The sequence below is a fragment of the Sebastes fasciatus genome, chromosome 13 (genome assembly GCF_043250625.1).
Source record: "Sebastes fasciatus isolate fSebFas1 chromosome 13, fSebFas1.pri, whole genome shotgun sequence".
NCBI classification, from domain to species: domain Eukaryota; kingdom Metazoa; phylum Chordata; class Actinopteri; order Perciformes; family Sebastidae; genus Sebastes; species Sebastes fasciatus.
Genome location: NC_133807.1, coordinates 3,944,959 through 3,965,557, shown reverse-complemented (window position 1 = coordinate 3,965,557; position 20,599 = coordinate 3,944,959). Strand labels below are relative to the sequence as shown.

The 20,599-nt window shown below is 41.9% G+C and overlaps 1 pseudogene; it reads right to left on the bottom strand.

The window, feature by feature from the left end:
* Window positions 1-2,080: 2,080 nt before the first annotated feature.
* Window positions 2,081-17,820, bottom strand: LOC141781486 (protein NLRC3-like; annotated as a pseudogene).
* Window positions 17,821-20,599: the final 2,779 nt, after the last annotated feature.

The window sequence follows — 20,599 nt, the reverse complement described above, 5'->3', positions numbered from 1 at the left end:
AACAAACTTCACTTACTGTAACTACTCATCCTTGCCCATGTATTGTCATCTCCCTCACTTACCTACTCTACCTGTCGTTCTCCTTACTTACCTAGCCCACTCAATACTATCTTTGCCACTTTTCCACCTATGTCATACAGCTTCATCTACCTGTCACTGCATGTGCACGACTCATTAGTTACTAGGGCTGGGAAGATTCACCTATCTCCTGATTCAATACTATCACGATTCGATATGTATGTGATTTTTAAGTATTGCGAATTTTAAGTATTGCGATTTATGTTAACTTTTGTACCACTAGACCATGGGAAAAAGTGAAATCATACACTTCTAGGGACTTTTACTTTGGAAAATCTAAAGTAATCCAGTAAAAAGAGATGTCCTGAAGTCAAATATATCAGTCATTGTCAGGAAGTATTTATTACATTTTTTCCAGCAACCCAAAATTATAAAGAATAAAGACATTTCCCTCACAAATTAGTGGTATTTTCTTTTTAATTTACAAGGTACATGCAATGTTTTATATTTCTGGTGAATATAATACAATCAATCTTATTTCCATATATGTGTTTTGTATACAGTTCCCTTTGTTAACACCTTATTTTGAAAACCGGACGTAGTCACACGTGTATACTTCCTCTAACTTCTCCAAGGTGGTCTCTAGCTCTCCCGTCAGCTCCGTTCTCTTTATGCATCCATGGTCAGCTCCATCGGGGCCGTTTGAATGCATTTAACATAAATGTCAGTATATGGGTGCTCTACAGTTGTATCGTCGGCCCGTTTGACCACGGAGATGAGAGCGACGGCCGGCACGACCGCACGTTACCGCAATACGATAACGTTTCCTGTCCATGACAGAGTTAGCATGCAGCTTTAGCCGTGATGTCTAGCTCTGCTTTTCCTGCAATGTGTGAAACCCAAAGTGTTTCCATACTTTACTGGATGTGTAGTGTTTACCACTTTGGATTTAACATGTGAGGGTGCAGGTCGTATCCGCTGTTTTCCGCTTTTTCGTTACAGCACACTGCGGCCGACTGTGGTTTGATTTGGTTGACGGATACAGAACGGATATGGCGTCACGGTACTCTGACTACAGTACAACAATAAAATCGGTAACTTCCTTCTGGTAATCAACAAATCTATTTCAAAATCAGCGAATGGATTTTTTCCCCCCACCCCTTTCAGTTACAGTATAATAACTAAACTAAGCTCCTGCAAACTGCAAACCCGCCGGTATGTAATATATTCAAACTAACCGGTATAAGCATGGTTACTGGTTGAAATGACCACTACTGAACAAAAACCTTTTTATGCAAGATGGAAAACATAAATCATCATTGTAATTTCTTCGTAATTGTAACCAGCACTTGACTGACAAGAAGATAACAGGATTCGCCAAGGGTGTTGAGTGCCCAACATTTTTCTCCAGATTACTGGAGTTTCTAAAGCCCTCTGGCTTTGCACATGTTGGTAGCCCCACCTCAGGTTACGTCTACCTGAAAGTGCCTTGGATTCCAGAGTAACTCAACAACCCCTGAGAAGCTTGTTTTTGCTGACCTCCGGTGGTTTAACCTCTCACCTTGCTGTGGTGAAATACAGGAGCAGCAAAACACTGCTTCTCAGCCTGGTGCTAAATAACTCTTTATCCAGCTTATTCTCGGGGAGCGTTACTGTAGAAATGATTATGGGCCTAACTTCCATTGAGGTAGCAGAAGTAGCAGTAAACTAGTTAGTCCCATAGGATAATCATAGTGGCTAACCGCCAACGGCGCTTCTTTTGAAGAGTAATTCGCCTTCAATTTAGTAAATCCTGCTTTATTTTTTAACAGATATTTAACTAACGTTAAATTTGTGTTTTCTAAAATGTCCTTGCAGAGCTCTGGTACTTGTTGTGCTGTTCGCGGCTGTACTAACAACCAGACAAAGCTAAATTTGTGGCTTCAACAACAGTGTGTTGAACATCCAGAAGACTGTGGCTGAGAAACCTAAACTTGAAGAGACCACCCTAAACCCCGTATGTGTGCTCATTTCAGCAGTGCCAGGAGAACATCAGGTATGATTTCATGTGTAGGGAGGACAAAGCATTGTAGCGTCGGTTTAATGACAGCCAGTTACTTTCACTATTTTCTGTACAGTTTAAAATGTAAGGCAGTTTATGACACGGAGTGCAGGGCAGCGTTAGACTAAAGATAGTTTAAGTACGGTTATCTGTGTGTAGAAAATAAAACAAAACCTTGTTACTGTGGAAGTACTTCGACCAAAATTTGAATGTTTGGATTTCAATATATAAGGAAAACACACACCTAGAAAAAATCTAAATAATAATAATAGTAATAGACCCGCTCTTTAAATAGCAGGAACCTCCATTGCACCTTCATTATGCTAGACCTGCTCTATTCTGCTGCTGGCTTTGGCGGGGTGGTGGTTGAAGCAGCTCTGTACCATCTGCACCATCCCACGGAGGTGTGGAGGGCGCTCTTCCTGAGGGCTTGGTTTTAATAGGGTAACTTTATTAACTTCCACTGTCATTTAGAAATATGTGGAAATAAACAGCAAAACTCCATCGTTCCACAGAGTGGAGCTGCAACACAAAGCAAAGCAGAAAGATCTATTTAAATGTGTTCATCTACAGTTATGTTGTCATAAACTGAACTATTCTGCAGAGGCATTTTGGGTTCAGAATATATGAATGAATAAAAAAAAGACAAATAAGATCCAGGTCCAGGTGGTGAACCTCTGTGGATCATCAGGACACGGCTGATCCTCTCAACACATCCACTTTTCTGATCACTCAGACTCTGACAGAGATCACTGCTTCCATCTGATGAGAGAAGAAGAGAACAGAAGTCATGAATCAGTGTTTACAGAGACTCCCTTCATCAGCTGTCAGTCAGTGATGCAGCACACAGTTCATTTATAAAACTATCATTGGCAGAACCAACCTCCATATCTCCGCTCACTACTCAATATCTCCAACAGTAACCGCAATTTATGCTTTAGCAAATTCATTAGTATGGTCGTTCCTAAAGTCTGCACCTCCTTTGGTCGTCACTCATTCCAGTTTGCTGCTCCTAGTGACTGGAACGAGTTACAAAAGACACTAAAACTCCACACCTTCATCCCGTTACCCTCCTTTAATAACTCATTACAAGGTACACAGCACATATATACATTATATATACATATATCTATTGTTGTATATACTGTATATATTGTGATGTTTTAATTTTGTCTAATGTTTTATTGCACTTATCGTATTTATGTTCGATGATCTAATATCTTGTATCACCTTGCCTTCTGTCGCTGCCTCTTGAACCAGGTCGTCATTGTAAATGAGAATTGGTTCTAAATTGACTTATCTGGTTAAATAAAGGTAAAATAAAAATATAAATAAATCATCCAGTATAAAGAGCAGCAGGGACTTCAGTCTGTGTAGCGTAGCCGGCTTCCTTTCAGCTCTCATGTTAACGTATTGGAGTGAACACACTGAGCTCAGCACTCACAGACCTGCAGAGACTTTGGGCATCAAGTCTGTAGATTTCACTGAAGTACACAGTGGAAATAAACTGCTGAGAGTCCTGAACGCATCAATACTGCAGAATCAGAGAGACATTCACTGCTCACTTTAATGATGGATTTACTGCTGTTAGGGTTCAAAGGTGTTAGAAAACAGGGTCTCAGTGACATTTGAATTACAAATGATTACTGGACTTCAGCAGAGGTTCTGGTCTGTATAAAGACCACGTCATGGTTACTAAATGTAACGATGGTTCTATGAAATAAGAGCCAGTGATTTGAGTCTTCAGTCAGACTGATCTCAGAGCTGTGACAAAGATGAACTGATCATTGAGAGAACAAACACTTTCTGATCAGATCTGATGGTACGGCAGTTTGATGGATGAGGACCACTGTCTCTATACATGTTGTGATGCTGTCAGCTGTAATCCAGCTTTATTTCCTGGAGACATGAACACAACAACAACATCTTCTTCACATCAACTCTAACACATGATCACAACAAGCTTCTGGCTGATCTGATTGGCTGACTGTTCTCCTCTCACAGCTTAACTGAGGAAACACATCACAACAATACTGCTGAAACCAGCATGGGCCGACTCCGACCCTCTACTGACCTCAAAGTCTCCATTCTACAGTTTGGACTCTCCACAAGATAAGACAGCAGCTTCACATCTGAATCCTGCAGCTCGTTGTCATCCAGATCCAGCTCTCTCAGATGGGAGGGGTTGGACTTCAGAGCTGAGGCCAGAGAAGCACAGCTGATCTCTGACAACCTGCAGAACCTCAATCTGAATAAAGAATAAATGATGAAGATAAAAATCACTTTATAATCCAATCAGATGTGTTCAGGTTTTAAATGTGTAGATCAACAGTACTATGTCCTAATCAATGAGCTTTTCCCTAAAATGAGTAGAGTGACTTTGTCATTGTGTTATTGTGGATCATCATGATGTCAGCCTTCTACAGACATCATCCAAATGTCACCACAAATCGAGCGTAGTGTTAGTTCAGGCAGGCCATAATGTCAAGCTCTGCTCATACAACGGCTATCAAGTGATAACAGCTGATCTTAAGCCAGCCCAATCAGCTGATGCATCAGCTGTCGGATCAGCTGATTCCTCTCTATGCATTTATTGATAAATTTCATACAGGGCGCCTTATTTAAGCTGCTTCAGCCGGCCTACCGTTGCTGGTTGAAAACCAAATCACGGCTCCAGTCGGGTCTTCTCATTAAGAGCTTTTTGAAATGTTTTTGGAAAACGTCCATGGCAAAACTCCACCAGCAGATCTTCTCAAATCCTGCGCTCCCAGGAAAGCCGCTGAGAAAAGGAAAGAAAGTGCCCGAAACTCCGCTGCAGTCCCATCTACGGCCGCTGAGCCGCCATCCAAAAGAGCACGAGATCCTGCGGTCCAAGCCCCGGTCCGAGCCCGGTTCGAACCCCAGTCCAAGCCCAGCAGTCCGAGCTCCAGCAGCCCGAGCTACGGCAGCATTAACAGCTCTTGTCTCCACACTCAAGGCTTTGGGGCCGATGGTCATCAACCGCTTATGAGCGTTATCTCCGGCCGGAGGCTCAAGACATCCTTGAAGCTCAAAAGCTATGAGTGCTCTGTAACTTGCTGGCTATATATAGTAAATGTTACGGCATATCTGCTTGATTCTCTCATTTAACTTTCTAGCCATATGCCTCAGCCTGCAACCTGTGAAGAATCAAAAGGCTTCACTGTATATCGTTTTAGTCTAATTAGCTTTCTATTAAGTCGTACCGCTGGCCCCTCCTGCTGGCTCTTCCATGTAGGCGCATGGAAGGCCAGGGAGGTTTTCTTGGTGTGGTCATTTTTTGGGGCTCCCTGCTTTTAGCTTTCCATGTATGCACATGGAAGGGCAAGGAGGTGTGCTCTCCTTGCCTTATGCTTTCCACGTATGCACATGGAGGGGCACAACCTGTGTAGATGCAGATGGCATCACTGTATGTCGTTTGAATCTGCACGGGTTTCTCTGGGTGCTCAGCTAGCTCCTCCTGTGGCTCTTCCATGTAAGCGCATGGAAGGCCAGGGAGGATTGCCTGGTATGGTTGTTTTGGGGGTCTTTGCTGCTGCTCTCCCTGCCTTTGGCTTTCCATGTCTGCACATGGAAGGGCAAGGAGGTGTGCTCTCCTTGCCTCATGCTAACACGTAGGCTCGTGGATCCACGCATGCGCGTGGATGGGCAGGGAGGTCCCAGAACAGAGCCATACCGCCAAATATAATGTATATACTGCAAATGGAATAAGTGTCTTTGACTAAAGTGGTCCTGACTGAACATTCATACACCTATTCATGTCAAAACACCTCAATAACATGCTGCTGATCTCTCTCTCTGTCTGTCTGTCTGTGTGTGTGTTTGTGTGTGTGTGAGTGTGTGTGTGTGTGTGTGTGTGTGTGTGTGTGTGTGTGTGGAATAATCAATATCAATGATCAGACATTATTTGTGGAATACGTTGAAATTAGCAGAAACCAGAGAAATATTTCTACTTCATGAAGTAAACTTGATCAATGTAAAACCAATATTAGTTTAGAGGATCTTCTGTATCCAGATGTGACCATTTACCAAAAAATTATAAACATTTATTTACTTTAACAACTAACAGTGGACATTTTCTACAGTTTCTTTAAAGGGACTGTTTGTAACTTCTTACATGTATAAATCACCCGGGTCGGTGTCCCAAGCGCGCTCGCGTGTGGCTACGCTGTTCAGACTCAGACTCCAACACAAACTACACGGAAGCACCAAAACCTCAAAGTTGTCTCTAGTGAAGCCCGTCTGTTAAACAGTGTTGGCCGCGGTCGGAGGATGCGGGGGAGACCGTAGCTTTGTTCTCCAGGGTCGGAGTCTCTGCTGTACTCTGGTCCTCTGCCTGCTTGCCTTCACTCAGCCTGCTCCATCTCACGTGCATGCGTGCACACTCCACACTGCAGAAGACTTCGTAGCTCTGAGAATATCTAGTGAATGTATAGTGGACGTTTGTGCAGAAATAACTGCTCCAGCTCCTCCAGACCAACAGAGGTTTCCTGTGTCTTGTGAAGTGACGGAGCTCCGCAGAGAGAAACGTTATCGTCTCCGACCGGGTGCTGGTGTCTCCCTCCCACTACGGTCGGGAGGCTGAAGCAGGAAAAGCCAACACTAGGATCAGCATTGATTCATGGAGAGACCTTCGTCTGGTCAGCTAACATTACTGCCAAGCAGCTGAAATATAGAGTGATATTGTGGTTTTAGCTGACGTGTGTCGCCTCACTGTTTTGAACGATGCTCGTTCATGTCTATGTAGAGCGAGCGCGAGCGCGAGCAACAGGACGCTGACTTTCATTGACTTAACAGCCACGGGTGTCGCTGTTAACAAGCAATTTCTGATTCTTACAAACAGTTTCTTTAAGAAACACAAGTCTTTTGTGACTGCAGACTAAATTTAGTTCAAGAAACATGAAAATATGAACAAAAGGACATTAACAACTTTATGAATGTAAGTTATGTTTGTACATAAATCAGGTTCAATTGTTAATTAAACCTATAAGATCTATAATAGTAACAGAGTCAGTGAACTGACCCCAGAGTCCCCAGTCTACATTGTGGACTCTCCAGAAAATCACACAGAAGCTTCACTCCTGAATCCAGCAGGTCGTTGTAGCTCAGATCCAGGTGTCTCAGATGGGAGGGGTTGGACTTCAGAGCTGAGACCAGAGAAGCACAGCTGATATCTGACAACCTGCAGACACTCAATCTGAATAAAGAATAAATGATGTAAGTTTAGAAGACAACGTTCCTGCTTGAAATCATTCAATGTTTAATAATGTGTTCAGAGCTGAAGAAGGTTTAGAACGTAGAAGTTTAGAAAATGTAAACTCCAAACACCTGAAGCCAACAGGATGCAGGTTAAAAACTGTAAAATACAAAAAGTGAAACAGAGCTCTCATTAATATGAATGACAACATGCTGCTACTTCAATAAAGACGTAGTGACTTCACCTCTTAAACTCTGACAGCTCCACCAGTGGATCCATCTATACTAACTCATGTTGTGCAGCCAAACACAAATAAAAACCCACAGAAACTGATTCAAGATTCAACTCAAGATCTCAAAGTTTCCAAATGTTTCAAATATATCAGGATGGATTTTGGGGGAAAGGGAAGGAAATCAGGCAACAAAAAAATCAGCAAAAAGTACACTTGCTACTTACACAACGTGGACGCTGGGCATGAAAATGAGAACTGCGTTGGTCTGAAACTGTGCTGTGCGCCGCTTTGCACTCGGTGTAAGATAGGGCCCTCAGTGTGGATCAGTATAATATCAGCCTTATGTCTGCAGTTTAGTGTCACCACAGCTTTCACATCATATTAATCTCTGTACAGAAGTAAAAAATGGTGTCTGACCCCAGATCCTCCAGTTTACAGAGTGGACTTTCCAGAAAACCACAAAGTAGCTTCACTCCTGAATCCTGCAGCTCATTGTCATCCAGATCCAGCTCTCTCAGATGGGAGGGGTTGGACTTCAGAGCTGAGGCCAGAGAAGCACAGCTGATCTCTGACAAACTGCAGCTCCACAATCTGAATAAAGAATAAATGATGAAGATAAAAATCACTTTATAATCCAATCAGATGTGTTCAGGTTTTAAATGTGTAGCTCAACAGTACTATGTCCTAATCAATGAGCTTTTCCCTAAAATGAGTAGAGTGACTTTGTCATTGTGTTATTGTGGATCATCATAATGTCAGCCTTCTACAGACATCATCCAAATGTCACCACAACATTCATACAACTATTCATGTCAACACACATCAATAACATGCTGCTGATCTCTGTCAAGTCTGGAATTAGAGGATCAATATCAAATCAGACTTGTTGGACCTCATTATTTCATTTATTACATGGCCTTCTTCTTACTGTATCTGGGAGCTTAGTAGATTTATGTAATTTACAGGAAAGGTCCACATTTGTTCAAGTTTGTCTTAAAACAACAGCCACATGTCATATGTACATTAAAAGAGTTATTGGTGGCAGTAATCATTCCTCCTGTGAAGTGGTCCCTTCATAACAACTACACTGTAAGAAATGACTTCATCAGTTCAACTGAAACTAATATGAAGATTCAGAAATCTGAGTCTGACAAATCAAGTGGGTGTTTACGAGGGCTGGGACGATTCAACTATCTCCTGATACGATACTATCACGATTCGATATGTATTGTGATTTTCAATTATTGCTATTCTACAGGTATTGTGATTCGATTTTGCGATATGTGGTGATTTTTGATATTTTTTTTAACACTAGACCATGGGGAAAAAGTTGAATCATACACTTCTAGGGCCTTTTACTTTGGAAAATATCTAAAGTAATCCAGTAAAAATGTTTGATTTTCAGTATGTATGTAGTCAGAGATGTCCTTAAGTCAAATATACCAGTCATTGTCAGGAAGTATTTATTACATTTCCCTCACAAATTAGTGGTATTTTCTTTCTAATTTATAAGGGATATGTAATGTTTTATACTTCTGTGAATATAATCAGTCAGTCTTATTTCCATATATGTATTTTGTACATAGACTTCCCTTTGTTAACACCTTATTTTGAAAACCAGATGTAGTCACAAGTGTATACTTCCTCTAACTTCTCCAAGGTCGTTGCTAGCTCTCCCATCAGCTCCGTTCTCTTTATACATCCATGGTCATTTAACATAAATGTCAGTATCTGGGTGCTCTACAGTTGTATCGTCGGCCCATTTGACCACGGAGATGAGAGAGACGGCCGGCTCGACCGCATGTTACCGCAATATGATGACGTTTCCTGCCCGTGACAGAGTTAGCATGCAGCTTTATCCGTGATGTCTAGCTCTGCTTTTCCTGCAATGTGTGAAACCCAAAGTGTTTCCATACTTTACTGGATGTGTAGTGTTTACCACTTTGGATTTAAAATGGGAGGGTGCAGGTCGTATCCACGCTGACCCTCCGCTGTTTTATACTTTCTCGTTTCAGCTTGCGGTGGCCGGCTTGTTTGTTTTGGTTGGAACGGATATGACGTCACGTCACTCAGACTACAACAATAAAAGCGGTAACTTCCTTCTACCTCCGCATAGACTCAAATGGAGTAAATATATAGATTCTGGCATTAAAAAATCTAATTCAAAATCGTAAAAAAAAATGGCTTTACATAGGTGAATCAATTTGTTTTCCAACCCCTAGTGTTTACCAAAGTTACAGACTGTTTAGTACCAAATTCCCTCTTTGTGTTACTATTCCTCCTGCAGCTCAACAAGGAAACTGTCAAACACAACATACTTAATGGATACATACTAAGGCTGGGCAATATATCTATATTATATCGATATCGTGATATGAGACGAGATATCATCTTCGATTTTTGATATCGTAATATCGTGATATGGCATAAGTGTTGTCTTTTCCTGGCTTTAAAGGCTAAATTACAGTGAGGTGATGTAATTTTCTGAACTTACCAGACTGTTCTAGCTGTTTTATTATTTGTCACTTACACTTTGTCATTAGATCCACATTACTGATGATTATTTATCAAATATCTCATCGTGTAAATATTTTGTGAAAGCACCAATGGTCAATCCTACATATTGTCGCAATATTGATATTGAAGTATTTGGTCAAAAATATTGTGATATTTGATTTTCTCCAAGTCACCCTGCCCTAATACATCTAACTCAGACTGCTGAAGCCTGCGATTAGTTTAAGATCAACTTTACAGGTCATTTTACACAGAATAAGACTGGATTTTGTCCTCATCTTGTAACACTCAGGTTATACGGGGATTGATTCACAGACAGAAGGAATGATGACATACATCAATAACTCTTTGAATGTACATATGAACATGTGATTATTGTATGGAGATAGAATTGAAAAAAAATATGAACCTGCAAAGAGGTGTCTGATGCAGAATATTTATTTGGTTGTTGTTGCAATCTAAATGTCTGCGGCTTCAAATAATTAGACAATGCTGACATGAAAACAGAGCACAGTTAGATCTGCTGTCAAAAAGAATGTGGGAAATAACTCAGAACCAGAGAAACCTCTAATTTGATGGTGTCGTTCATAATCATCACTTGCGTGCCTTTAAGTTGGTGCAATACGTGTTTGTTGAAGAGTGCTGCACCTTTAGACATGTTCAAATAGAGTGCTACAGGAATGAGTCCTAAAACCCAGAAATGAGTCAGCATTTAAGCACTTCCTGTTCCCTCGTCTGGATGTCAATGTTTTTTTTTAATGTGTTTTTAGTTAGATGCCTGAAATAAGGTCTGTGGTTAAAGGTCCAGTGTGTAGGATCTGGCGGTATCTAGCGGTGAGGTAGCTTCTCTACACTGGCTCCCTGTAAAATCCAGAATAGAATTTAACATCGTCCTCCTCACCTACAAAGCGCTAAACAGTCAGGCCCCATCATATCTTAAAGAGCTCATAGTACCCTATTACCCTACTAGAGCACTGCACTCCCAGAATGCAGCAGGGTTACTTGAGGTTCCTAGAGTCTCCAAAAGTAGAATGAGAGCCAGAGCCTTCAGCTATCAAGCTCCTCTACTGTGGAACCAGCTCCCAGTCTCGGTCCGGGAGGCAGACACCGTCTCCACATTTAAGAGTAGGCTTAAGAATTTCCTCTTTGATAACGCTTATAGTTAGGGCTGGCCCAAGTCTGGCTCAGGCTGCCTTGGACCAACCCCTTATTATGCTGCTAGAGGCCTAGACTGCCGGGGGACTTCCTATGACACATTGAGCTCCTTTCTCCTTCCGTATATATTCATGTCTCATTCATTATTACTAACTTGATTTCTTCCCCGGAGTCTTTGTGCTTTCACGTCTTGCAGGTATCCATGGATGGGGTTACACCTGGATCGTGGTTGCATCTGCTGCCACGTCTGCTGCCTGCTCGACACCCACTGCTACCATCATCATTATCAGCCTTTTTATTATTAGTAGTATTAGTTATATAGTTCTATTATTATTACAGCTATTAATTCTGATAGTTGTATTATCACTCTTTTACATCCACTGCTTTTGATTTTTGTTATTAGTCCTACTTGTATTAGTTCTTACAGCTGCTGTGCTATTATTGTGGTTGCTGTACATCTCTCCCCATCTCTTTTCTGTCTCTCTCTCTCTCTCTCTCTCTCTCTCTCTCTCTCTCTCTCTCTCTCTCTCTCTCTCTCTCTCTCTCTCTCTCTCTCTCTCAACACCCAACCGGTCGCGGCAGATAGCTGCCCACCCAGAGCCGGGTTCTGCTCTAGGTTTCTACACACTAAACGGGGAGTTTTTCCTGGCCACAGTGCACCCAAATTCAATGCTCTTGGTGGGATCTCTTGTTGGGTCTCTAAACTATAGAGTACGCTCTAGACCAGCTCCATATAAAAGCGTCTCGAAATAACTTCTGTTATGATTTGACGCTATATAAAAATAAATTGAATTGAATTGAATTGAGGTGAGGAGATTGCAACCAACTGAAGCCTCTCCTGTGTGCCAAGCGTGTTGGAGAGCTACGGTCGCTGACGCAAACAAGAATGTCCCTCTCTAGAGCCATCTGGAACAGAGCCAGTGCATAGAGAGTGTGTGTACAAACTACATAAGCTACAGTCAGTGAACTGACCTCAGGATCTCCAGTCTACAGTTTGGACTCTCGAGTCCAGCAGACAGCAGCTTCACTCCTGAATCCTGCATGTTGTGGTTGTTACTCAGGTCCAGATATCTCAGATGGGAGGGGTTGGACTTCAGAGCTGAGGCCACAACTTCACAGTGAGTATCTGAGAGTTCACATTCAGAAAGTCTGTCATGACACACAAATTAAAAAATATGTTATTATGAAAGAGGACAGTTTATATTTACTTCATTTGATGACTAAACAGTTTGATATATACTTCTTTGATTAACATTTGCTCCTCACATCAGTGGTTCATTTAATCTTATCTCACTGTTTGACATGAAACAATAATTCTCATCACTCTCTCTCTAACCTGCAGACTTTTAATATTTGTTTTTCTTTAATCTTTCAGATGGAGAGAGAGAGAACATGAAGTTACATTGAGGCTTCCCTAATGTCCAATCTGTAAGTGTGATCTGATCCCAGGTCTGTCTCCACAAAGTTAGCATGAGGCCTTCTTGATTAGAAAAGCATTTTCAAAACTCAGTGAATATGTAATAATAATACAGTTGAGGAAGTTGACCTCTCTTTGCTAGCTACCTGCTGCTGTCAGGTTCACGTCCATAAATGGGAAAATTCAGTGACTGCTGCTAAACAGTAGAGAAATTAAACAAATCACGTAATAATATTAGACCTGTTCATAATTAAACATTAATATAACTAGATATTTTGATGACTGCATGGCGTTTTGTCATAAACACTCTTTTCTGAGCATCAACTCAGGAGTTTTACAACGACAATCGTTATCTCGTATGACCAGTAGTTTACGGTGACCAATGCTACAGTTGGGTAGATTTTCGGTTTTGCCTGTCTGGTCCGGTGTACAAGCTTAAACCGGTTTGATTTTATGCTAACCGGCAGAACCGACATTTGTCATTATGACAGAATTAAATCAAATTAAAAAGTAGCCTACATCAACAACCTGTGCGAGATGAGACGTGGCAAAGAGATGAGCCCAAAAAACAGGAGGTAACGTGTAATGTGGTGCCGCCTCTTCTTCTTTAGTGTTTATTGGCGGTTGGCAAACCAGCTTAGAGGTGCATTACTGCCACCATGTAGACTGGAGTCGCTCCACTCTCATTCATGGGCTCTCTCCGGCTGCTGAGTCAAGTGTGACACCTAGTGGTAAAATTCGGTACACCAGTCTGGTCCGGTGTTTAGATAGATAGATAGATAGATAGATAGATAGATAGATAGATAGATAGATAGATAGTAACCTTATTGATCCCAAGGGAAATTGAAGTTGGCTTAATATCAAACCGGTTTGAAATATTTGACCCTGGCTCAACCCAAGCTAATGCTAATGTTAAAACTTTAGATTGATGCTGTTGTGCAACTGACGTTACTGAATCAGTTCACTGACTTGATATCTCCACTTGTGCTACCAAATCACTTTTACAGAATAATACATCCAGGGTCTGTGTGTGTTTTGATAGTTTGTTTATCTAACTATAAAGCTGTCTGTCTGTTTGTCCTTCGCATATCTTGACAACCGCTCATCCAATCGACTTCACACTTGGTGGGTGTATTGCTGGTAGCACAATGTCGAGTGTTAAGTTATTTGTACGGGCGGTCCTCAAGAAAGCTGCAAGCAGCAACACCACAACCAAGCATTCGGCCCGTTCTGAACAGACATGCTCTGAATGGACACTGCACTGTCTGGATTAAATTAGAAGAAGCAGAAACGAGAAATTGACTCGCACCCCCGCCTCGTCCTCCCTGCCTTGTCCTCCATGCCGCCGGGAGTAGAGTGTACTGCAGCTCCAGAAGACGTACCCCCAGTTAGAAGTTAGCTCAAATTCAGCCAGTGCAAACCCCAGCACCAGGGCTCTGATCCCAGGACCGTCCCAACTCCCCTCCGGACAAGAAAACGTTCTGTTGCTGCCGAGTTAGACCCAGCGCTCCATCAGCCAGCTGATCTTTTGTTTTTTAAAATTTGTTTTACCAGGTTCACATGTCGCCTCAATCACCCAAAAAGATAAATAAGAACAAACTGTAAAATGTAACAAGTATTAGAAATAGAATAAATGTTCATTAACTTGACAGCTAGAATCACAACCTACTGAAACATTTTTTTCACTCAACATTTGAAACAGCTCAAGAACCTCTCTGACAAATTACAACTGACATATTTATGTAATAAACACGTGGAACACTTAAAAGAATATTATATTTTAAGAATAATTTTATAGTGTGTATATTAGAAGAGCTAAACTACTAATCTACACTGATCTATAAAGTTAATCACATCTGGACTTACTGAGCTTTTCTGCAGTTCCTCACAGCTGGAATCAGTCTCTGTCGTCCCGCGTCTGTTGTGTTGTACTTCTTCAGGTCTAACTCATCCAGAACCTCCTCTGACATCTGCAGCATGTAGGCCAGAGCTGAGCAGTGGATCTTAGAGAGTTTCTTCTCTGATCTGTTCTCTGACTTGAGGAACTCTTGGATCTCCTGATGTACCGACTGGTCGTTCATCTCCGTCAGACAGTGGAAGATGTTGATAGTTCTGTCAGGAGAGATATGATCTCTGTTCATAGCCTTCAGGTTGTTGATGATTCTCTGGATGATTTCTGGACTGTTGTATGTCTGACCCAGCAGACCTCCTAAGAGTTTGTGGTTGGACTTCAGAGAGAGGCCATGAAGGAAGCGAACAAACAGGTCCAGGTGGCCATTTTTACTTTCAAGGGATTTCTCCATGGCTCTCTTCAGGAAGACATCCAGAGATGGGCTAAGATCGATTCCAAAAAAATTTTAGATATTCTGGAAAAAAGAGTTTAGCTTTGACTCTCTGTGCTTGTAATCTTCTCCAAGGAAGGCCTCCAGTACCTCTGTGTTGCTGTTTGTGTAACAGTGGAACATGTAGACTGCAGCCAGAAACTCCTGAATGCTCAGATGAACAAAGCAGTAGACTGTTTTCTGGAAGATCACACACTCTCTTTTGAAGATCTCTGTACAAACTCCTGAGTACAACGCGGCCTCTGTGACATCCAGACCACACCGCTCCAGGTCTTCTTGGTAGAAAATGATGTTTCCTTTCTCCAGCTGTTCAAACGCCAGCCTCCCCAGCTTCAGAAGAACTTCCCTGTCAGTCTCCGTCAGCTCCTGTGGACTCGTCTCATGTCCCTCACCGTACTTCTGCTTCTTCCTCTTTGTCTGAACCACCAGGAAGTGTGAGTACATGTCAGTCAGGGTCTTGGGCAGCTCTCCTCTCTGGTCTGTAGTCAACATGTGGTCCAGAACTGTAGCAGTGATCCAGCAGAAGACTGGGATTAGACACATGATGTGGAGGCTCCTGGATGTCTTGATGTGTGAGATGATTCTGCTGGACAGCTCTTCATCACTGAATCTCCTCCTGAAGTACTCCTCCTTCTGGGCGTCCGTGAAGCCTCGTACTTCTGTTACCCTGTCAACACATGCAGGAGGGATCTGATTGGCTGCTGCAGGTCGGGAAGTTATCCAGACGAGAGCTGAGGGAAGCAGATTCCCCTGGATGAGGTTTGTCAACAGCACGTTGACTGATGACTTCTGGGTGACATCAGACACAACCTCATTGTTGTGGAAATCCAGTGAAAGTCTGCTTTCATCCAAGCCGTCAAAGATGAACAGAACTTTACAGACAGCGAGCTTCTCTGCTGTGACCTTCTGTAATGTTGGATGGAAAACATGGAGCAACATGAGAAGACTGTACTGCTCATCTCTGATCAAGTTCAGCTCCCTGAACGAAAGCAGAACCACCAGACTGACATCTTGGTTTTCCCAGCCCTCTGCCCAGTCCAGAGTGAACTTCTGCACTGAGAAGGTTTTTCCAATACCAGCGACGCCGTTCGTCAGAACGACTCTGATGTGTCCCCGTTGGTCAGGTAAGGCTTTAAAGATGTTGTAGCACTTGATTGGAGTGTCATGGAGGGTCTTCATCTTGGAAGCTGTCTCAAGCTGCCTCACCTCATGTTGGGTATTAACCTCTTCACTCTGTCCCTCTGTGATGTAGAGCTCAGTGTAGATCCTGTTGAGGAGGGTTCCACTTCCTGTTTCATCACTTCCTTCAGCCACACATTCACATCTCTTCTTCAGACTGATCTTATGTTCATCTAAAACCTCCTGTAGAATACTATCTGCTGAAAGAGAGAGAAAAAAGTTTCAGACGAAATAAAGAAACTTTTTTATTTCCAATGCTAACATGAAAATATCAATATAACAACATATAAAGAAGTAAAGGTTATAAAGTCATCATCCCTTCTTGAAGTCAAAACTAACGTCAAGGTGATTTTTACATTTATTGTTTTTAGATGTTATTTTTAAAGATAAGCACCAGAAATGCAAATTTTTTCTCAGCCTCTGACTGTGTGTTGGGGTACATGTTTGATTGACAGCAGAGGAGGCGGAGCCTCAGCTGCTCGCCAGCAGCTCTTCATCTAAACAGCTCACTGTGGCTGTTCCTACCTTCCTGTAATATTTAAAACTGATCAAATAACGCAGAATATGTTCATGTCTTCTTGTGTAGACGTGTATTTACTATATATAGCACCTCTAACAAAGAACCATGAATCTGAGAAATACACTGCGTTTCCTATAGCTGCTTCAAAATAAAAGCCCCCCGCTGGTGGAGGACTATTATGTGAAGCAGAAGGAAATGTTGAGTTTTCAGCAGTAAATAAATAAACCTCCGATGTGACTACAGTTCAGCTCGGTTTGTCCTGCAGTGGTAATGCATGTATTCATGGCTTGGCACATCGCAGAACAGAAAACAGGAAAAGACAAAGTAAACAAATGTGCTGAAATCTGAAACTTACCAGCTGAGTGCAGACAGTGTTTTGTTAGCAGAGGAACTGAAGTGACAGGACCCTGTTAAACATCTAAACTAACTAATGTTGATATTAGATATTATATATTAACACTTTTTAAGATGTTTAATGTGCTGCAACTGACGAGCTAATTATCACTCTACTGTAGCCTGAAAGCTGATGTTAGCAGTGCAGCTTTCCTCAGTGGGTGTTTGTTTGGTCACTTGTTCAACGTGTCGCTCTGCAGGACCAGATGTGTGTTTATAAGTTACAGAAGGAGACTTTAGCAGGAAAGCTAATGTGGGCTGTTGTTCAAAGTCTGTGTCTCTTGTTGTGTCTCAGGCTGCTGTCTGGCTGTTAGTCAGTGTGACTGTCTGTCTGTGATAGAACAGTGATGTTGTTACTTTATACGGAGTTTAATAGTTCTCCATCTTCATCTATGCAGCTGGGAAAAAAAAGATCATTCTGATTGGTTAATGCAAAGACGGAGTGCTATCATAAAAACAAAACATAAAAATATAAATGTATTCCTTTTGGGTTCAGATTTTCTCTCAAAGGAGAACAAAGTACAAGTGATGCAGAGCAGATATGTATGATGGAGACGATCTTAAATGGTTGTCACAACAATAGTCAGTGTATTAAAACAACAAGTCCTGTTTTCAGACATGAAGACATCATCAGACAGATCTACAGTCTTACCTTGTACAGTGCTGGTCTGACTGGCTGTCTGCAGTCCAGGTCTTGTACTGGATCTGGACATCAGCTCCTCCACAGAAGCATGACTCCTCTTCTTCTCTCTGTGGAGACATTACTTTATTACTAAAATGATTTGTTGATTGTTGGTGAAAAATATCAAGACTTTCAGTCTGCAATGAAAATGTTCCTTTATTTGAACTCTCCTGCTTTAATAAACAACAATTAGCTGTTTTTCCTGTCTGACTGTCTTATTAAACATTTAGTGATCTGGCTGAAGTTTTTTTATTAAAGGTGAACAACGGCCATTTTTAAAACATTGATATTATTCTATTCTAACAAGGAAGAATAGGACACCAGTGTTACATGCTGTGTGTCTTAGACTTCTGGTCACCGCAATATTCAGACCACTTGTAACCTCAGTTCAAACCTAACTAACTCAAACTAAACTGCCCAAAGTGACTGTGAATCAGTAAAGGACATAATCAGCGCTCTTTGGCCACTTTTAAAACATTGATATTATTCTGGAGGCTATATAACATGATGGAAAAAAAACTGCAACTTGCTCATGGACACGCATATTGTGAGGGCACGCCGGGAAACCACAAGGTGGCAGCGGCACATTTCTCTCCTCTACAGTCCACAGGGAGGAAACTGACTCAGACACTTTGGCAGTAAAGTAATAAAATGTTGGATTAACATTCTGATTGGAAGAACGCTTTCCCTCCGTGGACTGCTGCTCCCAGCTTTCAAACCGGAAACAATATGGAGGATCGTTTGGAAACTTTTTTCTTCTTATATTTCACGAAAATAGTTCACTGAAATGTGTTTCTGAGAACATTTGAGGCCAGAAATAATCCATGCAGTTGCTGAATCTGTCTTTATTTTTGATCGACAACGTTTGCTTTAAAAGATTCTCAGGAGTTCCGAGAGGTAGCGAGTCGCGTCGGACACCCGTGATTTGCATAAAGTAGACTAGACCTCAACTTTATGCAAATAAGGAGCGGGCGACGTGACGCTGTTTCTTGAATCGCGCCGCCACGCTACCAGAATACATTGCACGGCACCCCCCCACCCCTCTTCCACCGTCTGATCTATCTCATACACAACTTCCTCAGTGACAAACTGAACCAGTCCGTCACCCAACACCACCTACCTCAAATACTCAGACGACACAGCCATTCTCGCCATACTCACAGACAATAACTGCCCTGGACCAACACAACACAGTTGCTCACTTCACTCAGTGGTGTGAGGACAACCATCTTCACCTCAACATCAGCAAAACAAAGGAAATACAAATCGATCTCACCTCACCTCAGCACCCCATTATTTATCATCAATGCTCAAACAGTTGAAGTAGTTGACAGCTTCAAATACCTCGGAGTGACTCTGGACAATAAACTCAGGTTTGACCAACACATCAACGACATTCAAAAAAGGAGCCATCAAAGACTATCAGTCATCCGCAAACTTAAAGGACTTTATGTTACCCCCCCAATCTCCTCCTACTGCTGTACCAGAGCATTATCCAGCACATCCTACTCTACTGTTCCACCTGCTTTTTTAACATGTAATCCGTCACTAACCGGGCAAAACTCACACACATAACCAACACTGCTGCCAGGATAATTGGTCTCTCCACACCCAACCTCACAGAACTCAACAACAAAGCCATTGCACGCAATGTAATCTCAATAGCACAGGACATCACACACTAACTCAATAAACCACCTCACCATAATGCCCCACTCCGGGCACCGGTACAGAACACTGAGGTGCAACAGGGCTCGCTTTGGGAAAAGCTTTATACCTGCAGTCATAGCCGCCTTAAACAACAGGCGTCGCTGAATAGGTCTGAGTGTGTACTGCTGACCATCATTTCCTGTTGTTGTCACTGTTGTATTGCTGTTGCTGTTACTGTTACTGTGTTACTGTGTGCTGTTGTATGTATTGGTGTCTGACAAGTACAGTGCTGTGGAAAAAGAATTTCCCCTTGTGGGACAATAAAGTCTAAAATATATCACAGCTAGTTAGCAATACAACCCAAAGTTCTACCAAAGGTCAGTATCGCTTTAACTGTGATTAGAAGTTACTGGTGACCCAGACCTTTGTCCAGCGATATCTCTGTCAATTTTACTGCTAATGAAAATATTCTGCAACATTTTGGAATATTTAGTGCCTTTTTGGCGGCCATTTTTAAAAATGGCTGCCACGGCCCCCAGGGGCCAAATTCGCAGTGCCCCGATATCTATATTTTTTCATAATATATAAACCTACATCTGTGCCAAATGTGTTTCTTCTATTTCAAAATGCACAATTGTTAAGAATATTTCAGCTTAGCTGCTCCGCTACCACCCTGCCTCAGTCTACAGTCTCCATCCTTCTGCTCTGTTATTCAACCTTTGACCTTAGAGTTTATCTATGAGGGCGTGTGTGTGTTGCTCACACAGATCAGCTTTTTAACACGGTGTGTTTATGAGAATCTCTTTTGGCTTGAACAGGTTGAATTATAATGAGTTTTGGTCAAATGTCAAAGATCTCATTTTCATGTTTAAATCAATTTGGTGCTTTTTCTGTAATATTTCAGTTTTTTGTTTTCAGACTTATATGACTAAGATTCTTCTCAACATCTGAAAGAAAAAACTATTGTCTGTTGCATAATACAAAAACTGCAACTGAGTTGCAACTCTTTTTCATAATCCAAACATAGATGGTAGCCAGAGATGACACATCTTCTTTCTCTATCAGTACAACATGAAGCTGCATTTTGAGGAATATAAATATTTTAGCAGAACATTTTGTCTTCATCCTCAATGCATCATCGTCCCCCAGGTCAGCTTACAGTAAAAAGTCTCTTACTTTGACTCTGAGGTTCCAGGTTCATTACTGACGTTTGGAGGTTGATCTTTGGACCGGTCACTCTT